Source organism: Chenopodium album, chromosome 13 (assembly GCF_948465745.1).
Source record: "Chenopodium album chromosome 13, dcCheAlbu1.1, whole genome shotgun sequence".
Classification (NCBI taxonomy): domain Eukaryota; kingdom Viridiplantae; phylum Streptophyta; class Magnoliopsida; order Caryophyllales; family Amaranthaceae; genus Chenopodium; species Chenopodium album.
Window position 1 is genome coordinate 17,723,443 of NC_137846.1, and position 9,878 is coordinate 17,733,320.

Consider the following 9,878-nt stretch of genomic DNA (forward strand, 5'->3'; position numbering starts at 1 on the left):
ACTTAGGCCTCATAAGGGCCTTGAAAAATGATAGACTTTTGTCAACTGATCAGGATAGAAATCGTCCAAGCGCAGCTAAGCAACCTGTAAGGCGTTGCACCTATTTCACATTCCTAGGGGATTTCATGTCAAGAATGGCCTGAATTTTGTCTGGGTTGGCATCAATGCCACGTTGATCCACCATAAATTCGAGGCATTTTCCCCCTTGCACCCCGAAGACACATTTGCTTTGATTGAGCTTCATTTTATATTTTTTAAGGGTGGTGAATATTTCCCTTAGGTCTTCTATGTGGTTGGAGCTCTCTTTTCTCTTAACGATCATGTCATCAACATAGGCTTTAATATTTCGGCCTAGCTTCCCTTTAAAGATTTTATTCATCAGGCGCTGGTATGTAGCCCCGGCATTCTTCAAGCCGAATAGCGTAACATTATAACAGTATAATCCTTGGCTAATAATGAAGGCTGTGTGGCCCTGATCTCTTTCCTACATGGGTATTTGGTGATACCCTGCATTGGCATCCATGAAGCTTAGGAGGGCATGACCAGCGGTCGAATCCACCAACCTATCGATTTTAGGCAAAGGGTGATCATCCTTTGGGCAAGCTTTGTTCAAATCCGTAAAGTCCCCATACATATGCCAAGAGCCATTTGGCTTTCTAACAAGCACAACATTAGATAGCCATTCAGTATATTGGCATTCTCGAATGAAACCCGCTTCAAGAAGCTTTTTGACTTCTGTGACTGCTGCTTTGTTTCTCTCCGGCCCAGCGTGTCGGAGTTTCTGCTTAATGGGCTTAAAGCCTTCCCTAATATTCAACTCGTGCGTCATGACTTCGGGGTATATGCCTGGCATTTCATCTGATGTAAAAGCGAAGATGTCTTTGAATTCTCTAAGTACTTGAATGATTTTTTCTTTGAGCTGAGGGTATAAGTTCTTTCCCACTCTCACAGTCCGAGTGGGGTCATCCCCCAAAGATATGCTTTCATCTTCTGCAATAGGCTTAGGCCTACCATACTGCTTTGGGTTCTCAGCTATGTAGATGTTCATTATGGGAAGTTGGAGTTCATCTACGTCCATTGCCTTCCGCTTGACCCCCTTATCTTCCTGATTGACCGAGGTTTCGGGTTGTTTCAAGCTATCTATATAGAATTTTCTTCCCTCAAACTGATCTTCATATATCTTCCCTACGGAGCCATCATCAGTCTTGAATTGAAGGAGTAAGTGATAGGTTGAGATTGTGGCTTTAACCCTTTTGAGAAAAGGCCGGCCAATGATCATGTTGAATGGCAGAGGGGTGTCCACAACTAAGAATGTGAATACCAAACTCCTCCCCTTCTTCTTCTCCCCCAGGCGGATGGGTAGCTTGGTCGTTCCTAAGGGGTAAACATACTACCCTCCAAAGCCGATTAATGGCTTGTCTAGGGGTGTGAGGTCTCCTCTACCAAAACGCATTTATTTTAGGCATTTCCAAGTAATTATGTCAGCTGAACTCCCACTATCCACCAATATCTTTTTGACCTTAGCATTGACCACCTTCTGTGGATCACTAGAGGGTCATCATGGGGCTTTTGAATTTCCTTTGCATCATCATCACCGAAGACCATGAGAGGGTCCTTCAGGGTGGATGAAGGAGTGCCAATATCGTAGATAGGTTCTTCAAGCGAACGCAAATGACCTTTGCGTGCCCTGTTAAAATCATTTTACTATAACATTGATGCTCATGTTGGTGTTAGCTGAGCTTTGGGATTCTTGCACAACCCTGGAAGCCTTGCTTCTTTGCTTGTCTTTCGGGGGGGACTTGAGATATCGGTTAAGCTTGCCTTCCTCTGCTAGTTTATCAAGGGCTCTCTTGAGTTCTCGGCAGTTCCAGGTGGTGTGACCACACTCCCGATGGTATTCACACCAGAGATTCTTGTTCCTTTGTTCTATCGGCGCGTTCATTGGATTCGGCTTGGGAAGGATAGCCTTGTTCTTTATGTCCAAATAGATCTCACGCCTATCAGCATTGTATTTGAGTTCTTCATCATCACTCTTAGCCTTCCTCAGCCTTCTGTTCTTGTTCTCATGGTAGTTGTCCTCGTGCTTTCTTTTCCCTTTGTCCTTAGCCACGGGTGCCTTGTACACTTCACTTGCCTCAATGATTCTTTCAGGTCTTTCCATGGCTTCGGAGAAGGTAGTGACTTTATCATGCACAAGCTCAAACTTCAGCTTGCTAGACTTGAGCATGAAGAGAAGGGTTGTGAAAGCAACGTTATCTTGGAGGTCGAGGATAAGCTGAGACTTAGTGTTGAACCTCTTGATATAGTCTTTAAGACTTTCATTCTCTCCTTGCTTCACCGTCATCAGGTGAACGCTAGTCTTTGTTTACCTACTCCCAACGATGAAATGCTTTTTGAATTGGCTGGCTAGCATGTCAAATGTTCTGATGCTTCCTGGGGTAAGGTTGTTGAACCATGTCTGGGCTATGCCTTTAGGATTGGTGGGGAAGAACCTACACCAAGAGGCTTCACACCCAGTTTAGACTCCCATATGTGCTTTGTAAGCGTTCAGATGGTCCATTGGGTCTGTCTTTCCATCATATGGATCCAACGTAGGGATTTTGACCTTAGGGGGAATGGGTGTGTTCATTATCTCCTGGCTGAATGGGGTGACATTCTTGACAATCCCAAGCCTCCTCGGCCAGCGGAGGAAGGACGCTCGGACTTTTTCTTGCTGAGCGAGCGGGCTGAGAGGTCCTTCCCCTTCGTCTTGAAGTAGCTGAGTTAACCAAGCTATCCCGGTATCTTGTTGATCCACGCCGAGAGTGAACTCTGGTTCGACCTCTCTGGGGGGGGATCATTTTCTTTTTTTGAGGTCTCCCGCCTGGAGGTTATTATCTGAAGGGCATCTATAGTTCCTTCCACTAGTAGAAATAGGCTGATTTTCGACGGACTGGTTCCGACGGACAAGAAATTCCGTCGGAAACATTGGAAATTCCGACGGACTTTAACAATCCGTCGAAAATTTACGACGGAAAATAAATCAGTCGGAATAAATACGATTTTCGACGAAAAATTTCGTCAGAAAGTTATATTTCCGTCGAAAAGTTAAATTTCCGACGGAATATTCCATCGGAATATATAATTATATATATATATATATATAAATCGGCCTTCTTAAAACCCAAAATATCCTCTCCTTTCCTTTCATTTCATTCTTCCGCCCTTCTTCTATTTCTCTATCTTCCGCCCTTTCTCCTTCTCTTTCTCTCTCTTCAGCTTCTCTCTCCTCCGCTTCTCTCTTCTCCGCCCCTTCTTGTCTATTCGCCTCTTCTCTTCCTCTCTCCTCCTCCATCTTCTCCTTCTTTTCTCCTCCTCCATCTTCTCCTTCTTTCTTCTCTTTCCTCATTTCTCTTCTTTTTCTTGGTGTTTTTCATGGTCGACATTAATGGTTTTTTTGGTCAAATTCGACCATGAAAAGTGTAGATCTAGACCTTTCATGGTCAAATTTGGCCTATTTAAACCAAATTCAAAGCCAATTTAAGTTAATAAGGTATGTTTTTCGAGTCTTTAATTTTTTTTTTAATATTTTCGGTTGTTGGTGGTCGGTGTGATTGTGGTGGCTTGTGTGGTGGCTTAGTGCCGTGGTGGTTTGATGTTTTGGTTGGATCTGGTGGTTTGGTGCCGTGGTGGTTTGGTCGGATGTGGTGGCTTGTATGGGTTAGTCTTTGTGTTAGAAGGTTAGGAGGGTGGGTCGGTTTTAGGGTAGGTGAGTTGGTTTGGGTGTGTGATTTTGGGTGGGTTCGATTAAGGGGTCAGTTAGGTTGGTGGGTGGGTCGGTTAGGGTGGATCTGGGTTTGGGTGTCGGTAAGGTGAAGTGGGGTGGTGGGTTAGGTGAAGTGGGGTGGTGGGTTCGGTTAAGGTGAAGTGGGGTTGTGGGTTCGGTTAAGGTGAAGTGGGGTTGTGGGTTCGGTTAATTGCACAAAATAACTTTCCGACCGAATTCCCGTCGGAAGTTTCTGACCGAATTTACTATTCCGTCGGAAATTTCCAACGGACTTTGTCAGTGCTGTAAAATGTCAAACGACGGAAAATTTCGTCGGAAATTCCGTCGGAAAAGTGTTTCCGACGGAAAAAGTGATTTTTCCTACCATGTCGTTTCCGACAACCACTTCCGACGGAATTCCGTCGGAAACCCCTTTTCCGACGGATTTTAGGGTGTTTTCGACGGAATTTTTCCTTCGAAAATAGGCCTATTTCTAGTAGTGCTCCCTCAGCCTTCGGTCATTGATTATCTCTCTAGCATCTCTTGGTCGGCTTGGCTGCCTTGACTCCCGCTGGGTGTTGGGAGATTGATGTGGTTGAGAGCAACGGGACTCCGGGCGCTGAGGTCAAGAGGAAGCTTGATGGGGCCGAGACAAGCGAGGCTGGTGATTAAGCTATGGAGCGTTTCCCAACCTACCTTGCCCTCCGCCTTGATTGACAAGTGCCCTTAAGCTTTCCTCAAGGTTCTTGTTGATTTGGGCTGCTAGCTGATCCAAATCCCGGCGCGTGACTACCTTAGGGCTATTCACCTCGCCTGCGGGGTCGCTTCTAGCCTGGGGGTTATTTCTTCGACTGCATGGGGATGCCTAGCCAATAGAATTGGAGCTTGCCTAACAGGATCTTGATATGTGCTGTGGGGACGCCTAGTGTTCACCATGACTTTTTGTTAGTTATCCCCACAGACGGCGCCACTTGTTTTTGGAAACAGAATACTCCTAGGGGTTAGGGTAACAATATCAAGATGTCCTAAAGGCTAAGTTCAATGAATGTCCAAACGTCCCTCGGCCCCGCCTTGCTGTCCGAGAGCTCGGCTTGCAAAAGAGAGAAGGTTAACTACCCCGGGGGTGCGACCCGGGAAAGCCCCTCCGATGCTTAAGTCAGCGAATGTACTTTCTAGAGAGAGAAAGTAGAGAGAGAAAGAGTACTTTAGAGAGAGAAAGTAGAGAGAGAAGGTTAGAGAATTAGGAAAAAGTTACCATCATTAATGATTGCATGGCTATTTATAGTTGTACATTCAGGTGGCATAAGTTGTACTTAATTGGACAGATTAGGGGTAAATCCGTACTTTGCTCTGACTAATGATGGGCTGGATCATGGAGGGGTATTTTCGTAATTCCAGGTCAATGGGCTTAGGACAATGGACTTCGCCCAAACGGTCTTCATTTTAGATATCAAACTACTACCTCCGTTACATATTATTTGTAACGATTTGAGATAAAGTAGAGAGAAAAAATGTCTTATCGTTGCAAATAATATGTAACAGAGGTAGTAATTAAGCTTGATTTAGTGGTATAGGTCATTTTAATTCTTCCGTCATATATGGAGTGTTTCATATATCAAATTAAGTTTGATCTAGTAGTAAAGAGTTAAAGACACTTTAAGGGATTGTTCTCTTCAGCTTAATTTCAGTTCATTTCACTTTAATTAGTTAATATTTATCATATGTTCACTTTAAGGGCATAGCTACACCATTTGCAATAGCACCAATGAAGCCAATGATCATCAATACCTTATCAGTAGAATCGGCGAAAGCAAAGAGTTTGTAGAAAGGGACTTTGTTACTAGTCTCATTAGTCTCTCCCTTTTTGCTTTCATTTTCATTCGGATGTGTTGCATCCAAAGCCGACGTTGTTGTCTCATCAACTCCGTTATTCATCTTGTCCATCTCAGCAACCAAATCCAAAGACTAAAGAAGGCTGTACTTGGCTCTTAGCTAGTTACCTGGAGTATATCATAAGTATTAAATAATGAAATCGGACATGTATGTGTGCATGAGATTTTTGTTGCATGAATGCATGGCCGTATGAGAATAATGGTTTATAATTGAATTTTCTTATACGTCTTGTGTAACGCCACGACCTCTAGACAAAACACACTAGTATGAAGATTTTTCTACCTCCGGTTCATATAATTTGCAAATTTAGGGTATTATACATGTGTGAAATATTAAATACTACATCCGTTAATTTTTATGTGCAACTTTGGAATATTTTATATCTCACAAATAATACCCCAAAGCTGCACATGAAAATTAACAGAGGTAATATTACAAAGTTGCAAAAAAATATGAAATAGAGATAACAGTCTAATAACTACTAGCAGGAACCTATGGTACGTCACATGTTGTACCTTCCTCAGGGATAGATACAATGCGACATAATTTCATAGTTGTCTAAAATAGACTATAACTTTATAATTTCTTCTGTTAATTAAGCTGTAATTTTATACTTGATTAGGGCTTGTTCTCATTGACTGAAATGAGCTGAACTGAACTGAATTGAAATGAACTAAACTAAACTTATTTATTAGTGATTTTTAACTACGGATTAATGACCTTTGATTATTTATTATTATATATATGTGTATATACAAATATACATATTAAAATATTTATGAAAAATATACTATATAATTAAAATATTTATGAAAAATCCCTACCTTATAAAAAGTACAAGCTTACTCTTATGAATAGTGCTATACCAATTATACCCTTTAAAATGTGTATTTACATTTATACCCTCATTAATATACACAAGTTTTGTAAATGAATAGTGTTTGGACAATTATACCATCTAATTAAATGTTTATTTATTTATTTGCCTTAATTAATGATAATTACCACTTTATTTTAACTCATAAGAATATTACGTGGATATTTATACCCATAAATATATTTCTTTATATATTTCTCTCATTATTATTTTTATTTCTTATAAAAAGTACAAGCTTACTCTTATGAATAGTGTTATCCATCAAAATTTGTATTCACATATATACCCTCATTAATATATACAAATTTTATAAATGAATAGTGTTTAATTTGGACAATTTATACCATCTAAAATGTATATTTATTTATTGCCTTTATTAATGATAATTACCACTTTATTTTAACTCTTAAAAATAATGTGTGGACATTTATACCCCTAAATATATTTCTTTATATATTTATCTCATTATGCTGTCAATAACAAAATTTGTGATGTAAGGCGAAACCGAAAGAGATTCCGGATATAACTAGCTATGGCGAACGCACCACGCGCGTTGGCTACCTTAGTATATTAAAAACATGGAACCCCAAAACATTTTAAAAACATATACTATATTGTTATTATTATTATTATAAAATATTATTATTATTGTTGTCGTTATTGTATTATAAGCTTAAAAGTATGAAATTTGGCTTTAAATCATTAGTAATATCATTAGACATAAACTTATTATAGCTGAACTGAACTGAACAGAAGTGAACTGAAAATAATCTAATGAGAACGGGCCCTAAGTGTTTAAAGAGATTAATGAAACTCAGTAAGGTAAGCTAGTAGTGATCTCATTTTTATGGTTTGGCAATTGCAATACCATGGGGAGGGAGGAAGAAAATCGGGTACGGCCCTGTTTTTTTGAGCTTCTGGGCAGAGCAGGGGTCAGCAGAGCAGAGTAGATTAAATTTCAGCAGAGCAGAGCAGAGCCGAGCCGTGCCGAGCAGAGCAGATTTCAACATTATTATTAATACTATTATTAATTTTATTATTATTAATGTTGTTGTTGTTATTATTATTATTATTATTATTATTACTATTATTATTACTATTATTATTATTATTATTATTTTTAATGTTATTATAATTAATGTTGTTATTATTATTATTACTATTATTATTAATACTATTATTAAGGTTATTATTATTAATGTTGTTGTTATTATTATTACTATTACTATTACTATTACTAAGTGCATATACCATTGATTTAGGTGAGTGAAAACATAAATATATGTATACCATATTTAACATATGTTAATAGTAGAAAGATAAAAGACAACGGTTTACTTATATTTATTTCACAAAAATTTTAAAATAAAATGATTTAATGAGTAATAATGATTTTACTTATAAATTTATCTTAATCATATATTTTATACCCTAAATATAATAATGATATACAAAGTACTACTTGAAAACAACCTCTTTTTTTAATTCTTAAATTGTATGGAAAGATTTGAAAAATAATTCAACTCAATGAACTAACAATCAATACCCACATAGATATAATGTTTCTACACATTGTGATTCTAATATCAAATGTTTATAAAAGAAATTGTTATTAATTGTTATTATTATTATTTATTTTTTGAAAGAATTGTTATAATTATTAAAAATTATTAATTAATAATATAATTAAATATTAATTCTTAATAATTTGAATTATTAAATATTAATAATGATAAATATTATTATTAATTATTATTATGATTAATAAATATTAATTATCATTAATATTAATAATTATTAAAATTATTTTATTAATAATTATTATAATTATTCAAAATAATAAATTATTATCATCAATACAATATTAATTATTATTATTATTGAATATTAATTATTATTATTGTTATTATTAATTATTATTTGAAAATAGAGTAGAGCAGAGCAAAGTAGTGCAGAGTAGAGCAGAGCAGATTTCTTTTGAACAGAGCAGAGTAGAGCATATTTGATTTGAGTAGAACAAGGCTCAGTAGAGCAAAGCAGAGCAGAGCAGCTCTAAAGAACGGAGCCTAAATCTATGATTGTTGTGACCAACTTTAATTTGATTGGTGGCATTGGAAAGTTTGTCACATTTGGCAGACAAGTTTGACCATGGAAGACTTGCATTGAATCAAGTCTGTATTTCACAAAATGTCGACTGTTGTGGACTACTCAAAAAGTCAAAATAAATTACGGAGTAACTTTTTAAAAATCACTTGTAATTATGTATTCTCATTCAATTACGAAGTATAAGAAAAAATATAGTCAAGTAAGATTTTAATAGATTCGTTAGGATATAAAATTAATTTTTGTTATTCATTTCAAAGATGCATAATTAAACATACACGTTTCAACATATTTCTATGAAACCTTGAAAAATGAAAATATGTTTATCATATTCTAGACTTTTGTGGTGTTTTTATGTTTATTTACATACAAATACATTTTGATAAGGAATATGATGATTAACCCCAAGACTTTAGATGCTTAGTCATCTCTCCCCCCCCCCCCTCCTATAGTCAAGTTTTAGGTACGGAGGGAGTAATAAATTTTAAAAATTAAAAAAATTTAAATAGACATCAAAAATCAAAGTAGGGTATTTTAGGGGTACCAAAAGTCAAAACTTCTAAATAATACAAAGTATGTTGTTATTACAAAAAATGGAAGGAGTATATGAGGTACCATGACACACTGAATGATGTACACATGAACATGTTAAGAACATACTTCTTGGCAAAGTAAGCTCAATCCTGTAAAAGTCATAAGTTTGAATTGTAGATGAATTATATAGTATTATTATCGCTAACAAAATCTTGATTACTTAGAGACTTGACTAAGGTTAGAGAACGACAAAAGGTTAAATTAATTGATTACGTCTTTTTAAATTTAGAAGGGTTTTTTACAAAAAAAAAAAAAAAAAAAAAAAAAAAAAAAAAAAAAAAAAATTAGAAGAGCTTTCAGCTTTCTTGCGCCCAACTGTCGATTAGAAAATATAATCTTGAATTGGATACATAAATTTGAGATAGGTAATCGTAGGAATGTATGAAGGGGTCTATTGAAATTTTCCTTAAGGTAAAGAGAGGGATCGGAATTGTGCCAGAAAATATAGGCCATGTTTTTGTCGCAAGATTTTTTTATGTTTTTTTCATGTTTTTTTATTTTTGGTGTTTAGAGAGTCACAAGGGCGAGGGTGAGAATCGATCATATGACCTCCTGGAATATGGAGGGAAGGTCTAACCACTTGAACTATTTCTCACTTAAACTTAAATTATTTTTATTAAATACAAATATTTGGAACAATTGGATAAAGTAATCACAACTTTCATG